The 20,910-nt window shown below is 40.3% G+C and overlaps 2 protein-coding genes across 3 annotated transcripts in view; one reads left to right on the plus strand and one right to left on the minus strand.

The window, feature by feature from the left end:
* Nucleotides 1-488, minus strand: part of LOC138638838 (oocyte zinc finger protein XlCOF6-like) — a 141,360-nt gene extending 140,872 nt beyond the window's left edge. Inside the window, exon 1 of one of the 2 annotated variants that reach the window (XM_069728495.1) lies at nt 331-488. The gene's annotated coding sequence lies outside the window, so the exon portion shown is untranslated. Of the gene's footprint in view, nt 1-211 lie in introns of both variants that reach the window. The other variant, XM_069728496.1, reaches the window with a different exon arrangement.
* A 299-nt stretch (nt 489-787) lies between these two features.
* Nucleotides 788-20,910, plus strand: part of LOC138638839 (oocyte zinc finger protein XlCOF22-like) — a 247,230-nt gene continuing 227,107 nt past the window's right edge. Inside the window, exon 1 of the mRNA XM_069728497.1 lies at nt 788-910. The gene's annotated coding sequence lies outside the window, so the exon portion shown is untranslated. The remainder of the gene's footprint in view (nt 911-20,910) is intronic.

Below are 20,910 nucleotides of genomic sequence, written 5' to 3' on the forward strand. Positions count from 1 at the left end.
GACTAGTCACCAGAGTACAGGGGCACACATGGGCACGCGCACAGACTAGTCACCAGAGTACAGGGGCACACATGGGCACGCGCACAGACTAGTCACCAGAGTATATGGGGCACACATGGGCACGCGCACAGACCAGCCACCTTAAACGGTATCACTCACTGAGGACTGTCTAATCTAAATATTTTACTAAATAGGGATGAAAAATACTGACCATATACTGCAGTGTGAATGGAGACTTATGCAGAGATGCATCCGGTATCGCACATTGTATATCCCGGCATCGCGGCTCAGACATCGCCCCCCACATACATCGCTCATATCTTTCCTGACCTGCAATGAGACAGACACTGCGGCTTCTCCCTGCGATGTGCAGAATGGACCTCTGCAGTCACTACAGGCTGCACTGCTGACCGGCCGGTCATGTGACCGTGACATCACCGCAGGCCCTTCACCACTTCTCCTCCGCACTGCTGAGCTCCTCCCCCTCTGGTCACATGATGCTGACATCACCGCAGGCCCTTCACCACTTCTCCTCCGCACTGCTGAGCTCCTCCCCCTCTGGTCACATGATGCTGACATCACCGCAGGCCCTTCACCACTTCTCCTCCGTACTGCTGAGCTCCTCCCCCTCTGGTCACATGATGCTGACATCACCGCAGGCCCTTCACCACTTCTCCTCCGCACTGCTGAGCTCCTCCCCCTCTGGTCACATGATGCTGACATCACCGCAGGCCCTTCACCACTTCTCCTCCGCACTGCTGAGCTCCTCCCCCTCTGGTCACATGATGCTGACATCACCGCAGGTCCTTCAGCCGCACAGCTCTTTCTCTGCTGCCAGTCTCACCCCAGTCTGTTGACATCATCACAGGTCCTGCACCGAAGTCACAGCTGCAGCTAAGGAGCTGCTGAGGTAATTGTCACTGCGTGTGTGAGTGAGCGGAGAGTGCGAGATGTGTATATATACCAATACCTACAGTATATACTGAGTGTGTATATACCAATACCTACAGTATATACTGAGTGTGTGTATATACCAATACCTACAGTATATACTGAGTGTGTATATACCAATACCTACAGTATATACTGAGTGTGTGTATATATACCAATACCTACAGTATATACTGAGTGTGTATATACCAATACCTACAGTATATACTGAGTGTGTATATATACCAATACCTACAGTATATACTGAGTGTGTATATACCAATACCTACAGTATATACTGAGTGTGTGTATATACCAATACCTACAGTATATACTGAGTGTGTGTATATACCAATACCTACAGTATATACTGAGTGTGTATATATACCAATACCTACAGTATATACTGAGTGTGTGTATATATACCAATACCTACAGTATATACTGAGTGTGTATATATACCAATACCTACAGTATATACTGAGTGTGTATATACCAATACCTACAGTATATACTGAGTGTGTATATATACCAATACCTACAGTATATACTGAGTGTGTGTATATACCAATACCTACAGTATATACTGAGTGTGTATATACCAATACCTACAGTATATACTGAGTGTGTATATATACCAATACCTACAGTATATACTGAGTGTGTGTATACCAATACCTACAGTATATACTGAGTGTGTGTATATACCAATACCTACAGTATATACTGAGTGTGTATATATACCAATACCTACAGTATATACTGAGTGTGTATATACCAATACCTACAGTATATACTGAGTGTGTATATATACCAATACCTACAGTATATACTGAGTGTGTGTATATATACCAATACCTACAGTATATACTGAGTGTGTGTATATACCAATACCTACAGTATATACTGAGTGTGTGTATATACCAATACCTACAGTATATACTGAGTGTGTGTATATACCAATACCTACAGTATATACTGAGTGTGTGTATATACCAATACCTACAGTATATACTGAGTGTGTGTATATACCAATACCTACAGTATATACTGAGTGTGTATATACCAATACCTACAGTATATACTGAGTGTGTGTATATATACCAATACCTACAGTATATACTGAGTGTGTATATACCAATACCTACAGTATATACTGAGTGTGTGTATATACCAATACCTACAGTATATACTGAGTGTGTATATACCAATACCTACAGTATATACTGAGTGTGTATATATACCAATACCTACAGTATATACTGAGTGTGTGTATATATACCAATACCTACAGTATATACTGAGTGTGTGTATATACCAATACCTACAGTATATACTGAGTGTGTGTATATACCAATACCTACAGTATATACTGAGTGTGTATATACCAATACCTACAGTATATACTGAGTGTGTGTATATATACCAATACCTACAGTATATACTGAGTGTGTATATACCAATACCTACAGTATATACTGAGTGTGTGTATATACCAATACCTACAGTAAATACTGAGTGTGTATATACCAATACCTACAGTATATACTGAGTGTGTGTGTATATACCAATACCTACAGTATATACTGAGTGTGTATATACCAATACCTACAGTATATACTGAGTGTGTATATACCAATACCTACAGTATATACTGAGTGTGTATATATATACCAATACCTACAGTATATACTGAGTGTGTATATACCAATACCTACAGTATATACTGAGTGTGTGTATATATACCAATACCTACAGTATATACTGAGTGTGTATATACCAATACCTACAGTATATACTGAGTGTGTGTATATACCAATACCTACAGTAAATACTGAGTGTGTATATACCAATACCTACAGTATATACTGAGTGTGTGTGTATATACCAATACCTACAGTATATACTGAGTGTGTATATACCAATACCTACAGTATATACTGAGTGTGTGTGTATATACCAATACCTACAGTATATACTGAGTGTGTATATACCAATACCTACAGTATATACTGAGTGTGTATATACCAATACCTACAGTATATACTGAGTGTGTATATACCAATACCTACAGTATATACTGAGTGTGTGTATATATACCAATACCTACAGTATATACTGAGTGTGTATATACCAATACCTACAGTATATACTGAGTGTGTATATACCAATACCTACAGTATATACTGAGTGTGTATATACCAATACCTACAGTATATACTGAGTGTGTATATACCAATACCTACAGTATATACTGAGTGTGTATATACCAATACCTACAGTATATACTGAGTGTGTATATACCAATACCTACAGTATATACTGAGTGTGTATATACCAATACCTACAGTATATACTGAGTGTGTATATACCAATACCTACAGTATATACTGAGTGTGTGTATATACCAATACCTACAGTATATACTGAGTGTGTATATACCAATACCTACAGTATATACTGAGTGTGTATATACCAATACCTACAGTATATACTGAGTGTGTATATACCAATACCTACAGTATATACTGAGTGTGTGTATATACCAATACCTACAGTATATACTGAGTGTGTATATACCAATACCTACAGTATATACTGAGTGTGTGTATATACCAATACCTACAGTATATACTGAGTGTGTATATACCAATACCTACAGTATATACTGAGTGTGTATATACCAATACCTACAGTATATACTGAGTGTGTATATACCAATACCTACAGTATATACTGAGTGTGTGTATATATACCAATACCTACAGTATATACTGAGTGTGTATATACCAATACCTACAGTATATACTGAGTGTGTATATATACCAATACCTACAGTATATACTGAGTGTGTGTATATATACCAATACCTACAGTATATACTGAGTGTGTATATACCAATACCTACAGTATATACTGAGTGTGTATATACCAATACCTACAGTATATACTGAGTGTGTGTGTATATACCAATACCTACAGTATATACTGAGTGTGTGTATATACCAATACCTACAGTATATACTGAGTGTGTGTATATATACCAATACCTACAGTATATACTGAGTGTGTATATATATACCAATACCTACAGTATATACTGAGTGTGTATATATACCAATACCTACAGTATATACTGAGTGTGTATATACCAATACCTACAGTATATACTGAGTGTGTATATACCAATACCTACAGTATATACTGAGTGTGTATATACCAATACCTACAGTATATACTGAGTGTGTATATACCAATACCTACAGTATATACTGAGTGTGTATATATATACCAATACCTACAGTATATACTGAGTGTGTATATATACCAATACCTACAGTATATACTGAGTGTGTATATACCAATACCTACAGTATATACTGAGTGTGTATATACCAATACCTACAGTATATACTGAGTGTGTATATACCAATACCTACAGTATATACTGAGTGTGTGTATATATACCAATACCTACAGTATATACTGAGTGTGTATATACCAATACCTACAGTATATACTGAGTGTGTATATATACCAATACCTACAGTATATACTGAGTGTGTGTATATATACCAATACCTACAGTATATACTGAGTGTGTGTATATACCAATACCTACAGTATATACTGAGTGTGTGTATATACCAATACCTACAGTATATACTGAGTGTGTGTATATACCAATACCTACAGTATATACTGAGTGTGTATATACCAATACCTACAGTATATACTGAGTGTGTGTATATATACCAATACCTACAGTATATACTGAGTGTGTATATACCAATACCTACAGTATATACTGAGTGTGTGTATATACCAATACCTACAGTATATACTGAGTGTGTATATACCAATACCTACAGTATATACTGAGTGTGTATATATACCAATACCTACAGTATATACTGAGTGTGTGTATATATACCAATACCTACAGTATATACTGAGTGTGTGTATATACCAATACCTACAGTATATACTGAGTGTGTGTATATACCAATACCTACAGTATATACTGAGTGTGTATATACCAATACCTACAGTATATACTGAGTGTGTGTATATATACCAATACCTACAGTATATACTGAGTGTGTATATACCAATACCTACAGTATATACTGAGTGTGTGTATATACCAATACCTACAGTAAATACTGAGTGTGTATATACCAATACCTACAGTATATACTGAGTGTGTATATACCAATACCTACAGTATATACTGAGTGTGTATATACCAATACCTACAGTATATACTGAGTGTGTATATATATACCAATACCTACAGTATATACTGAGTGTGTATATACCAATACCTACAGTATATACTGAGTGTGTATATACCAATACCTACAGTATATACTGAGTGTGTATATACCAATACCTACAGTATATACTGAGTGTGTATATATATACCAATACCTACAGTATATACTGAGTGTGTATATATACCAATACCTACAGTATATACTGAGTGTGTATATATACCAATACCTACAGTATATACTGAGTGTGTATATACCAATACCTACAGTATATACTGAGTGTGTATATACCAATACCTACAGTATATACTGAGTGTGTATATACCAATACCTACAGTATATACTGAGTGTGTATATACCAATACCTACAGTATATACTGAGTGTGTATATATACCAATACCTACAGTATATACTAACATAACATAGTAACATAGTTAGTAAGGCCAAAAAAAGACATTTGTCCATCCAGTTCAGCCTATATTCCATCATAATAAATACCCAGATCTACGTCCTTCTACAGAACCTAATTGTATGATACAATATTGTTCTGCTCCAGGAAGACATCCAGGCCTCTCTTGAACCCCTCGACTGAGTTCGCCATCACCACCTCCTCAGGCAAGCAATTCCAGATTCTCACTGCCCTAACAGTAAAGAATCCTCTTCTATGTTGGTGGAAAAACCTTCTCTCCTCCAGACGCAAAGAATGCCCCCTTGTGCCCGTCACCTTCCTTGGTATAAACAGATCCTCAGCGAGATATTTGTATTGTCCCCTTATATACTTATACATGGTTATTAGATCGCCCCTCAGTCGTCTTTTTTCTAGACTAAATAATCCTAATTTCGCTAATCTATCTGGGTATTGTAGTTCTCCCATCCCCTTTATTAATTTTGTTGCCCTCCTTTGTACTCTCTCTAGTTCCATTATATCCTTCCTGAGCACCGGTGCCCAAAACTGGACACAGTACTCCATGTGCGGTCTAACTAGGGATTTGTACAGAGGCAGTATAATGCTCTCATCATGTGTATCCAGACCTCTTTTAATGCACCCCATGATGCTGTTTGCCTTGGCAGCTGCTGCCTGGCACTGGCTGCTCCAGGTAAGTTTATCATTAACTAGGATCCCCAAGTCCTTCTCCCTGTCAGATTTACCCAGTGGTTTCCCGTTCAGTGTGTAATGGTGATATTGATTCCCTCTTCCCATGTGTATAACCTTACATTTATCATTGTTAAACCTCATCTGCCACCTTTCAGCCCAAGTTTCCAACTTATCCAGATCCATCTGTAGCAGAATACTATCTTCTCTTGTATTAACTGCTTTACATAGTTTTGTATCATCTGCAAATATCGATATTTTACTGTGTAAACCTTCTACCAGATCATTAATGAATATGTTGAAGAGAACAGGTCCCAATACTGACCCCTGCGGTACCCCACTGGTCACAGCGACCCAGTTAGAGACTATACCATTTATAACCACCCTCTGCTTTCTATCACTAAGCCAGTTACTAACCCATTTACACACATTTTCCCCCAGACCAAGCATTCTCATTTTGTGTACCAACCTCTTGTGCGGCACGGTATCAAACGCTTTGGAAAAATCGAGATATACCACGTCCAATGACTCACCGTGGTCCAGTCTATAGCTTACCTCTTCATAAAAACTGATTAGATTGGTTTGACAGGAGCGATTTCTCATAAACCCATGCTGATATGGAGTTAAACAGTTATTCTCATTGAGATAATCCAGAATAACATCCCTCAGAAACCCTTCAAATATTTTACCAACAATAGAGGTTAGACTTACTGGCCTATAATTTCCAGGTTCACTTTTAGAGCCCTTTTTGAATATTGGCACCACATTTGCTATGCGCCAGTCCTGCGGAACAGACCCTGTCGCTATAGAGTCACTAAAAATAAGAAATAATGGTTTATCTATTACATTACTTAGTTCTCTTAGTACTCGTGGGTGTATGCCATCCGGACCCGGAGATTTATCTATTTTAATCTTATTTAGCCGGTTTCGCACCTCTTCTTGGGTTAGATTGGTGACCCTTAATATAGGGTTTTCATTGTTTCTTGGGATTTCACCTAGCATTTCATTTTCCACCGTGAATACCGTGGAGAAGAAGGTGTTTAATATGTTAGCTTTTTCCTCGTCATCTACAACCATTCTCTCCTCACTATTTTTTAAGGGGCCTACATTTTCAGTTTTTATTCTTTTACTATTGATATAGTTGAAGAACAGTTTGGGATTAGTTTTACTCTCCTTAGCAATGTGCTTCTCTGTTTCCTTTTTGGCAGCTTTAATTAGTTTTTTAGATACCTACAGTATCTACAGTATCTACAATACCTACAGTATATACTGAGTGTGTATATACCAATACCTACAGTATATACTGTATATACTGAGTGTGTGTATATATACCAATACCTACAGTATATACTGAGTGTGTATATACCAATACCTACAGTATATACTGAGTGTGTATATACCAATACCTGCAGTATATACTGAGTGTGTGTATATATACCAATACCTACAGTATATACTGAGTGTGTATATACCAATACCTACAGTATATACTGAGTGTGTGTATATATACCAATACCTACAGTATATACTGAGTGTGTATATATATACCAATACCTACAGTATATACTGAGTGTGTATATACCAATACCTACAGTATATACTGAGTGTGTATATACCAATACCTACAGTATATACTGAGTGTGTATATACCAATACCTACAGTATATACTGAGTGTGTATATACCAATACCTACAGTATATACTGAGTGTGTATATACCAATACCTACAGTATATACTGAGTGTGTATATACCAATACCTACAGTATATACTGAGTGTGTATATACCAATACCTACAGTATATACTGAGTGTGTATATACCAATACCTACAGTATATACTGAGTGTGTATATACCAATACCTACAGTATATACTGAGTGTGTATATACCAATACCTACAGTATATACTGAGTGTGTATATACCAATACCTACAGTATATACTGAGTGTGTATATACCAATACCTACAGTATATACTGAGTGTGTGTATATATACCAATACCTACAGTATATACTGAGTGTGTGTATACCAATACCTACAGTATATACTGAGTGTGTGTATATATACCAATACCTACAGTATATACTGAGTGTGTATATACCAATACCTACAGTATATACTGAGTGTGTGTATATATACCAATACCTACAGTATATACTGAGTGTGTGTATATATACCAATACCTACAGTATATACTGAGTGTGTGTATATATACCAATACCTACAGTATATACTGAGTGTGTGTATATATACCAATACCTACAGTATATACTGAGTGTGTATATACCAATACCTACAGTATATACTGAGTGTGTATATACCAATACCTACAGTATATACTGAGTGTGTATATACCAATACCTACAGTATATACTGAGTGTGTATATACCAATACCTACAGTATATACTGAGTGTGTATATACCAATACCTACAGTATATACTGAGTGTGTATATACCAATACCTACAGTATATACTGAGTGTGTATATACCAATACCTACAGTATATACTGAGTGTGTATATACCAATACCTACAGTATATACTGAGTGTGTATATACCAATACCTACAGTATATACTGAGTGTGTATATACCAATACCTACAGTATATACTGAGTGTGTATATACCAATACCTACAGTATATACTGAGTGTGTATATACCAATACCTACAGTATATACTGAGTGTGTATATACCAATACCTACAGTATATACTGAGTGTGTGTATATATACCAATACCTACAGTATATACTGAGTGTGTATATACCAATACCTACAGTATATACTGAGTGTGTATATACCAATACCTACAGTATATACTGAGTGTGTGTATATATACCAATACCTACAGTATATACTGAGTGTGTATATACCAATACCTACAGTATATACTGAGTGTGTGTATATATACTAATACCTACAGTATATACTGTGTGTATATACCAATACCTACAGTATATACTGAGTGTGTATATACCAATACCTACAGTATATACTGAGTGTGTATATACCAATACCTACAGTATATACTGAGTGTGTATATACCAATACCTACAGTATATACTGAGTGTGTGTATATATACCAATACCTACAGTATATACTGAGTGTGTGTATATATACCAATACCTACAGTATATACTGAGTGTGTGTATATACCAATACCTACAGTATATACTGAGTGTGTATATACCAATACCTACAGTATATACTGAGTGTGTATATACCAGTACCTACAGTATATACTGAGTGTGTGTATATATACCAATACCTACAGTATATACTGAGTGTGTGTATATATACCAATACCTACAGTATATACTGAGTGTGTATATACCAATACCTACAGTATATACTGAGTGTGTGTATATATACCAATACCTACAGTATATACTGAGTGTGTGTATATTGTCATGATCCCAATGGCAGGGGATCACAAAAGGACAAGCACACAAAAAACAGAACAAGCTCTAGGGTGATGGAAACTGAGCTGACCGCGATCCTGAACCTAATTCACAACACTAGCAGTAGCCGGGGAACGTGCCTACGATGATTCTAGACGTCTCGCGCCAGCCGAAGGACTAGTTTCCCCTATTAGAAGAAACAAAGACCTCTCTTGCCTCCAGAGAAATACCCCACAGAAATAGCAACCCCCCACATGTAATGACGGTGAAATGAGAGGAAAGCACATACGTAGTAATGAAAACAGATTCAGCAAAATGAGGCCCGCTAAAACTAGATAGCAGAGGAGACAAAAGTGAACTGCGCGGTCAGCGAAAAACCCTACAAAAAACCATCCTGAAATTACCTGAACTCATGTGCCAACTCATGGAACATGAGGAGTAATATCAGCCCACTAGAGCAACCAGCAACAAAGAGTCACATAACTGCAAGCTGGACTAAAACAAAAATAAAGCAAAACGTGGAACAGGAAAATCAAAAACTTAGCTTGTCCTGAAGACTACTGAAGCGGAAAGCAGAGGTAACAAGACACACTGATTACATTGATCGCCAGCGAGGAAATGACAAGAAAGCCAGGTTAAATGGGAAACTCCCATATCCTGATAGAACAGGTGGACACCAGAGACCACAGAGAACACAAGTCACCCAGTACCATCTGTAACCACCAGAGGGAGCCCAAAAACAGAATCCACAACAGTACCCCCCCTTGAGGAGGGGTCACCGAACCCTCACGAGAACCACCAGGGCGACCAGGATGAGCCCTATGAAATGCACGAACCAAATCATCAGCATGAACATCCGAGGCAACCACCCAAGAATTATCCTCCTGACCATAACCCTTCCACTTGACCAAATACTGAAGTTTCCGTCTGGAAACACGAGAATCCAAGATCTTCTCCACAACATACTCCAATTCTCCCTCCACCAGCACCGGAGCAGGAGGCTCAAGCGAAGGAACAACAGGTACCTCATACTTCCGCAACAACGACCGATGGAACACATTATGAATAGCAAACGATGCCGGGAGATCCAAACGAAACGACACAGGGTTAAGAATTTCCAAGATCCTATAGGGACCGATGAACCGAGGCTTGAACTTAGGAGAAGAGACCTTCATAGGAACAAAACGAGAAGACAACCACACCAAGTCCCCAACAAGAAGTCGAGGACCCACGCGGCGACGGCGATTAGCAAACTGCTGAGCCCTCTCCTGGGACAACTTCAAATTGTCCACCACATGACTCCAAATCTGATGCAACCTATCCACCACCATGTCCACTCCAGGACAATCAGAAGGCTCCACCTGACCAGAGGAAAAACGAGGATGAAACCCCGAATTACAAAAGAAAGGAGAAACCAAGGTAGCAGAACTAGCCCGATTATTAAGGGCAAATTCGGCAAGCGGCAAAAAGGTAACCCAGTCATCTTGATCAGCAGAAACAAAACACCTTAAATAAGTTTCCAAGGTCTGATTAGTTCGTTCCGTCTGGCCATTCGTCTGAGGATGGAATGCAGACGAAAAGGACAAATGAATGCCCATCTTAGCACAGAACGTCCGCCAAAATCTAGACACAAACTGGGATCCCCTGTCAGAAACGATGTTCTCAGGAATCCCATGCAAACGAACCACATTCTGAAAAAACAGAGGGACCAACTCAGAGGAGGAAGGTAACTTAGGCAAGGGTACCAGATGAACCATCTTAGAAAAGCGGTCACACACAACCCAGATGACGGACATTTTTTGAGAGACAGGGAGATCCGAAATAAAGTCCATGGAAATGTGCGTCCAAGGCCTCTTCGGGATAGGCAAAGGTGACAACAATCCACTGGCCCGAGAACAGCAAGGCTTAGCCCGAGCGCAAACTTCACAAGACTGCACAAAAGAACGCACATCCCTCGACAAGGAAGGCCACCAAAAAGACCTGGCCACCAAGTCTCTAGTACCAAATATTCCAGGATGACCTGCCAACGCAGAAGAATGGACCTCGGAGATGACTCTACTGGTCCAATTATCCGGAACAAACAGTCTTTCAGGCGGACAACGATCAGGTTTATCCGCCTGAAACTCCTGCAAAGCACGTCGCTAGTCTGGCAAGACAGCCGACAAAATCACCCCATCCCTAAGGATACCAGTGGGCTCAGAATTTCCAGGGGAATCAGGCACAAAACTCCTAGAAAGGGCATCCGCCTTCACATTCTTTGAACCTGGCAGGTATGAAACCACAAAATCGAAACGGGAGAAAAACAGTGACCAACGAGCCTGTCTAGGATTCAGACGCTTGGCAGACTCAAGGTAAATCAGATTTTTGTGATCAGTCAAGACCACCACACGATGTCTAGCACCCTCAAGCCAATGACGCCACTCCTCAAATGCCCACTTCATGGCCAAAAGCTCCCGATTACCAACATCATAATTCCGCTTAGTGGGCGAAAACTTTCTAGAAAAGAACGCACATGGCTTCATCACCGAGCAATCGGAGCTTCTCTGTGACAAAACCGCCCCCACTCCAATCTCGGAAGCATCAACCTCAACCTGAAAAGGAAGCGAAACATCTGGCTGACGCAACACAGGAGCAGAAGAAAACCGGCGCTTAAGTTCCTGAAAGGCCTCCACAGCCGCAGGAGACCAATCAGCAACATCAGCACCCTTCTTAGTCAGATCCGTCAAAGGCTTAACAACACTAGAAAAATTATTTATGAAACGACGATAAAAATTAGCAAAGCCCAAGAACTTCTGTAGACTCTTAAGAGATGTAGGCTGCGTCCAGTCACAAATAGCTTGAACCTTGACGGGATCCATCTCAATAGTAGAAGGGGAAAAAATATACCCCAAAAAAGAAATCTTCTGGACTCCAAAGAGACACTTTGAACCTTTTACAAACAAAGAATTGGCCCGCAGGACCTGAAACACCTTCCTGACCTGCTGAACATGGGACTCCCAATCATCAGAAAAAACCAAAACATCATCCAAATACACAATCATAAATTTATCCAGATATTCACGGAAAATATCGTGCATAAAGGACTGGAAGACAGAAGGAGCATTAGAAAGTCCAAAAGGCATCACCAAATACTCAAAATGGCACTCTGGCGTATTAAATGCGGTTTTCCACTCATCACCCTGCTTAATCCGCACAAGATTATACGCACCCCGAAGATCAATCTTAGTGAACCATTTAGCCCCCTTAATGCGAGCGAACAAATCAGTCAACAATGGCAAAGGATACTGATATTTGACCGTAATCTTATTCAAAAGACGATAATCTATGCAAGGCCTCAAGGAACCATCTTTTTTGGCCACGAAAAAAAAACCTGCTCCCAAAGGAGACGAAGATGGACGGATATGTCCCTTTTCCAAGGACTCCTTAACATAATCCCGCATAGCAGTATGCTCTGGCACTGACAGATTGAACAAACGACCTTTAGGAAATTTACTGCCAGGAATCAAATCTATAGCACAATCGCAATCCCTGTGAGGAGGAAGCGAATTGAGCTTAGGCTCCTCAAAAACATCCCGATAATCAGACAGAAATACCGGAACCTCAGAAGGAGTAGATGAAGCGATAGAAATCGGAGGTGCATCATCATGAACCCCCTGACATCCCCAGCTTAACACAGACATTGTTTTCCAGTCCAGGACTGGGTTATGAGTTTGTAACCATGGCAGACCAAGCACTAAGACATCATGTAAATTATACAGTACCAGGAAGCGAATCACCTCCTGATGAACGGGAGTCATACGCATGGTCACGTGTGTCCAGTACTGAGGTTTATTCATAGCCAAAGGTGTAGAGTCATTTCCTTTCAAAGGAATAGGGACTTCCAGAGGCTCCAGACTAAACCCACATTGCTTGGCAAATGACCAATCCATAAGACTCAGGGCAGCGCCTGAATCTACATAGGCATCGACGGAAATGGATGATAATGAGTAAATCAGAGTCACAGACAGAATGAACTTAGACTGTAAAGTACTAATGGCAACAGACTTATCAAACTTTTTTGTGCGTTTAGAGCATGCTGATATAACATGAGCTGAATCACCACAATAAAAACACAACCCATTTTTCCGCCTATAGTTTTGCCGTTCACTTCTGGACTGAATTCTATCACATTGCATTGTCTCAGGTGCCTCTTCAAAAGACACCGCCAAATGGTGCACAGGTTTGCGCTCCCGTAAACGCCGATCAATCTGAATAGCCATAGTCATAGACTCATTCAGACCTGTAGGCGCCGGGAACCCCACCATAACATCTTTAATGGCCTCAGAAAGGCCATCTCTGAATTTTACAGCCAGGGCGCACTCATTCCACTGAGTAAGCACCGACCATTTCCGAAATTTCTGACAATATAATTCTGCTTCATCTTGCCCCTGAGAGAAAGCCAATAAAGCTTTTTCAGCCTGAATCTCTAGGTTAGGTTCCTCATAGAGCAAACCCAATGCCAGAAAAAACGCATCCACATTGAGCAACGCCGGATCCCCTGGTGCCAATGCAAATGCCCAATTCTGAGGGTCACCCCGCAGGAAAGATATCACAATCTTGACTTGCTGAGCAGGGTCTCCAGAGGAGCGAGATTTCAAAGAAAGAAACAACTTGCAATTGTTCCTAAAATTCAGAAAACTAGATCTATCTCCAGAAAAAAACTCTGGGATAGGAATTCTAGGTTCAGACATAGGCGTATGTACAACAAAATCTTGTATATTTTGAACCTTAGCAGCAAGATTATTCAGGCTGGAAGCCAAACTCTGGACGTCCATGATAAACAGCTGAGGTCAGAGCCATTCAAGGATTAAGAGGAGGTAAGACGCAGCAAACTCTGAGGGAAGGAAAAAAAAAAAAAAAACTTCCTCAGACTACTTTTCCTCCTACTTCAGCCAATATGATTACCACTTTTCGGGCCGGCGATACTGTCATGATCCCAATGGCAGGGGATCACAAAAGGACAAGCACACAAAAAACAGAACAAGCTCTAGGGTGATGGAAACTGAGCTGACCGCGATCCTGAACCTAATTCACAACACTAGCAGTAGCCGGGGAACGTGCCTACGATGATTCTAGACGTCTCGCGCCAGCCGAAGGACTAGCTTCCCCTATTAGAAGAAACAAAGACCTCTCTTGCCTCCAGAGAAACACCCCACAGAAATAGCAACCCCCCACATGTAATGACGGTGAAATGAGAGGAAAGCACATACGTAGTAATGAAAACAGATTCAGCAAAATGAGGCCCGCTAAAACTAGATAGCAGAGGAGACAAAAGTGAACTGCGCGGTCAGCGAAAAACCCTACAAAAAACCATCCTGAAATTACCTGAACTCATGTGCCAACTCATGGAACATGAGGAGTAATATCAGCCCACTAGAGCAACCAGCAACAAAGAATCACATAACTGCAAGCTGGACTAAAACAAAAATAAAGCAAAACGTGGAACAGGAAAATCAAAAACTTAGCTTGTCCTGAAGATTACTGAAGCGGAAAGCAGAGGTAACAAGACACACTGATTACATTGATCGCCGGCGAGGAAATGACAAGAAAGCCAGGTTAAATGGGAAACTCCCATATCCTGATAGAACAGGTGGACACCAGAGACCACAGAGAACACAAGTCACCCAGTACCATCTGTAACCACCAGAGGGAGCCCAAAAACAGAATCCACAACAGTATATATACCAATACCTACAGTATATACTGAGTGTGTATATATACCAATACCTACAGTATATACTGAGTGTGTATATATACCAATACCTACAGTATATACTGAGTGTGTATATATACCAATACCTACAGTATATACTGAGTGTGTGTATATACCAATACCTACAGTATATACTGAGTGTGTATATATACCAATACCTACAGTATATACTGAGTGTGTATATATACCAATACCTACAGTATATACTGAGTGTGTATATATACCAATACCTACAGTATATACTGAGTGTGTGTATATACCAATACCTACAGTATATACTGAGTGTGTGTATATACCAATACCTACAGTATATACTGAGTGTGTATATACCAATACCTACAGTATATACTGAGTGTGTATATATACCAATACCTACAGTATATACTGAGTGTGTATATATACCAATACCTACAGTATATACTGAGTGTGTATATATACCAATACCTACAGTATATACTGAGTGTGTGTATATACCAATACCTACAGTATATACTGAGTGTGTGTATATACCAATACCTACAGTATATACTGAGTGTGTATATATACCAATACCTACAGTATATACTGAGTGTGTATATATACCAATACCTACAGTATATACTGAGTGTGTATATACCAATACCTACAGTATATACTGAGTGTGTGTATATACCAATACCTACAGTATATACTGAGTGTGTATATACCAATACCTACAGTATATACTGAGTGTATATATATCCCAATACCTACAGTATATACTGCGTGTATATATATCCCAATACCTACAGTATATACTGAGTGTGTGTATATACCAATACCTACAGTATATACTGAGTGTGTATATATACCAATACCTACAGTATATACTGAGTGTGTATATATACCAATACCTACAGTATATACTGAGTGTGTATATACCAATACCTACAGTATATACTGAGTGTGTGTATATACCAATACCTATAGTATATACTGAGTGTGTATATACCAATACCTACAGTATATACTGAGTGTATATATATCCCAATACCTACAGTATATACTGAGTGTGTGTGTGTGTGTGTGTGTATATATATATATATACTCACTCGCTCTTGTCACCTGCATCTTAAAAACTTCTCCAGAATCCGACCTTTTCTCACCGTTGAAACTGCTAAGACTCTTACTGTCGCTCTTATTCATTCTCGTCTGGACTACTGCAACTCTCTTCTGATCGGTCTCCCTGTTACCAAACTTTCTCCTCTCCAATCCATCTTGAATGCGGCAGCCAGGGTCATATTTCTGTCCAGCCGCTTCACCGATGCCTCCATCTTGTGCCAGTCACTACACTGGCTACCCATTCGCTACAGGGTCCAGTATAAACTCATCTCTCTCACCCACAAAGCTCTCCGCAGTTCTGCACCGCCTTATATCTCCTCTATCATCTCCGTCTATCGCCCTACACGTGCCCTCCGTTCTACAAATGACCTAAGACTAACATCCCCCGTAATCCGAACCTCGCACCTCCGTCTCCAAGACTTCTCTCGTGCTGCGCCAGCTCTCTGGAATGCTCTTCCCCAGACGATCAGACTGATACCTAGCCCCAACCTATTCAAGTGCGCTTTAAAAACCCATCTCTTCAAACAAGCCGACCACATCAACTACTCAGTAAACTAACTTTGCCCTGTTCCCTCCTTCCAAATATTACTCTGAATCTGCCCCTACTACTCATCTGTCTCCACACCCTCCATGCACACGATAACTGCACCTGATACTTGACTATTGCACTTAAACACACGGGCTGATGACCGGATCATGCAGCTTTATATGAAAATCCCTATTTATTATAATTGCCAGACCTGTAATAACGAGCACTTTTCACCTATTGTGTCCCCCCATTTCCCTGTAGATTGTAAGCTGCGAGCAGGGACCTCACCCCTAATGTCACTGTGTAATTTGTCTTAACTTGTACTGAATTTATTGTCTGTACGTGTCCCCGCTTATTGTAAAGTGCTGCGGAATATGTTGCCGCTATATAAATAAAAATTATTATTGTATGATATGTGGGAAAAGGCTGAGAAGTTCCAGGAGCCGAGTACTTTCGCAAGGCGCTGTAATTCTTTCTTAACCTCTCAGTGGTATAAAATTCTGTGAGGCACATGTGGTGTTAATATGATCACTGCCCCACTAGATTTATTTATTTTTTATATAACGCTAACATATTCCGCAGCGCTTTACAGTTTTGCACACATTATCGTCGCTGTCCCCGTTGGGGCTCACAATCTAAATTCCCTATGTCTTTGGAATGTGGGAGGAAACCGGAGAACCCGTAGGAAACCCACGCAAACACGGAGAGAACACACAAACTCTTTGCAGATGTTGTCCTTGGTGGGGTTTGAATCCAGGACCCCAGCGCTGCAAGGCTGCAGTGCTAACCAGCACTATATAAATAAAGATTATTATTATTATTAATAAGTTTATTAACCCTTCAAGTGCTTCACAGGAATTAATGGAATATGGAAGGAAAAAATTAACATTTAACATTTTTTAACAAAAATTTTATTTTAGACCCAAAATTGTTTTATTTTCACAAGGGTAAGGCTGGGTTCACACTGCCTCCAGGCAGTCTGTTAGACGAACTGCGTTACACCGCGGCATAAACGCGGTGTAACGTAGTCCGTTACGGCCGCCATTGACTGCAATGTCGGATGCATCGCTAGCGCACGCCCACAATGGGCGCTAGCGATGTGCCGTCATTGAGTGACGGACCCTGAGACACAGGCTGCAGCGCTTCCGGGCACGTCACTGTTAGCGCAGATAGAGCTAGCAGATGCTCTATCTGCGCTAGCGCGATGTAAACGCCGGCACTTGCGTTACAGCAGCCCGTTAGCGTATGTGCTGTACAGTTTGGGCACGGACACTGAACACGAACTTCACCAGGAGTCCATGTTACTGTTCGGGTTAGGCTGCCCGAACACCGGGTGTTTGTCGTGCTGTCATGTGCAGGGACAAGATGATGTTTTCAGAGGTACCATGTTTTTTGATATTTGTCTTTTTGTTCACGTTTTATTTCAATTTTTGTTCAGCGTTATGATGATAAAGCATTGTTTTATGGTGTTCACTAACTGGGTTAACTAGTGAGACAGTTTTACAGTTCGGGTCATTCGGGAGGTGGCAATACCAAATATGTGTACTTTTGTTTATTTTTATTTTTTTCCCATAAAAATATGTATTTATGGTGTAGGGATTTCACTCACTCAGGTGCGGTGGCTGACACTCAGGAGACGTGTTCCTTTAAAAGTTCACAGGGTTTATTGCTTCATAAACCATGTGGCAAAAATAACAGAAAACAAATAGCCTTTGGCTCAGGGAAGAAAACAAGTGTCCAGTCCTTCAGGCTCAGTCCTGGAGCCTTAACACACTCAGGAGGGTTTCACCTCCACACATATCTGCTGTGTAAAGCATTAGCCTGTCATATATAGAGCTAACCACACCCAGTAACCCATCACACGATTAGACATGTGGTCTGACATCACCACAGGTCCTGAAACACATATATACATGGTTATGTGAAATAAAGAAAACACTCTGGGCTACATCACAGCGATACGCCACCTATGTGACACATACCTCCCGTCGACTACACACCCTTTAACCATGCTACAATGGGTACAGTATATAAAGTTGTGTAAAAACTTATTTGTCCCCTTCCTGATTTCCTATTCTTTTGCATGTTTGTCACACTTAAATGTTTCAGATTACCAAATAAATTTAAATCTTAGAGGAAGAGAACACAAATAAACGCAAAATGCAGTTTTTAAATAATGGTCGTAATATTTTGGGAAAAAGAAAACCAAGGCTACAAGGCCTTGTTTGAAATAATGATTGCCCCTGTGGAGACACAGCATTGTATCTTAATTAACCAGATAACTATCATCAGCAAGCTAAAAAGAATAGACTGTTTTCTATATGTTGACTTTTCAATTTATGTGTTTCTTTCTGGTTAGTTAAGAAAACAGACTTATGCTTATGTAAGCCTGTAACATTGACTTGTAAGTTGACATTTGATACAACATATTGTGCTCTTATCCTTTGATTACTAGTGATGTTTACTGATATGCTAATTATACATTGTCCATGCCAGCCAGTTTATTCCAAACAGAGGAGGAAAATCTATGCAAATAGATTACATAATCAAACAATGAGACTTGGTCATCACCATTCTTCCCCTTATCTGTGATGCTGGATTGAAGGACAATTGTTAACCCCTTCACGATATGCGCCATACTAGTACGGCGCTGAGCTCACATCAAAGTTGCGACATGTCAGCTGTTTTGTACAGCTGACATGTGCGTCCAATAGCGGCAGGTAGAATCGCGATCCACCTGCCGCTATTAACTAGTTAAATGCCACTGTCAAACACTGACAGCGGCATTTAACTACCGCTTCCGGCTGCACGGCCGGAAATGCTCACATTGCCGACCCCCGTCACATGATCGGGGGTCAGCGATGCATCGGCATGACAACCTGAGGTCTCCTTGAGACCTCCATGGTGGTTGTTGCTGGCTTGCTGTGAGCACCACCCTGTGGTCGGCGCTCATAACAAGACTGTAATTCAGCTACATAGCAGCGATCTGATGATTGCTGCTATGTAGCAGAGCCGATCAGGCTATGCCAGCATCTAGCCTCCCATGGAAGCTATTGAAGCATGGCAAAAGTAAAAAAGAAAAAAATGTTTTAAAAAATATGAAAAAAAAATATATAAAAGTTTAAATCACCCCCCTCTCGCCCTATTCAAAATAAAACAATAAAATAATCAAACATATTTGGTATCACCGCGTTCAGAATCCCCCGATCTATCAATTAAAAAAAAGGATTAACCTGATCGCTAAACGGTGTAGCGAGAAAAAAAATTATGTTTTTTTGGTGTCCGCGACATTGCATTAAAGGGAACCTGTCACCCCCAAAATCGAAGATGAGCTAAGGCCACCGGCATCAGGGGCTTATCTACAGCATTCTGTAATGCATTCTGTAATGCTGTAGATAAGCCCCCGATGTGACCTGAAATCTCAGAAAAAAAGGTTAGATTATACTCACCCAAGGGCGTTCCCGCTGTGGTCCGGTCCGATGGGCATCGCGGTCCGGTCCGGGGCCTCCCATCTTCTTACGATGATGTCCTCTTCTGGTCTTCATGCTGTGGCTAGGGCAAGCGTACTTTATCTCCCTGTTGAGGGCAGAGCAAAGTACTGCAATGTGCAGTTGCTGGGCCTCTCTGACCTTTCCCAGCGCCTGCGCACTGCAGTACTTTGCTCTGCCCTCAATAGGGAGATAAAGTACGCCTGCGCTGGAGCCGCAGCGTGAAGACCAGAAGAGGACGTCATCGTAAGAAGATGGGAGGCCCCGGACCGAGACGCCCATTGGATCGGACCGCCCCCCAAGGTGAGTATAATCTAACCTCTTTCTCATCTTTCAGGATACATCAAGGGCTTATCTGC

This window comes from Ranitomeya imitator, chromosome 5 (genome assembly GCF_032444005.1).
Source record: "Ranitomeya imitator isolate aRanImi1 chromosome 5, aRanImi1.pri, whole genome shotgun sequence".
Classification (NCBI taxonomy): domain Eukaryota; kingdom Metazoa; phylum Chordata; class Amphibia; order Anura; family Dendrobatidae; genus Ranitomeya; species Ranitomeya imitator.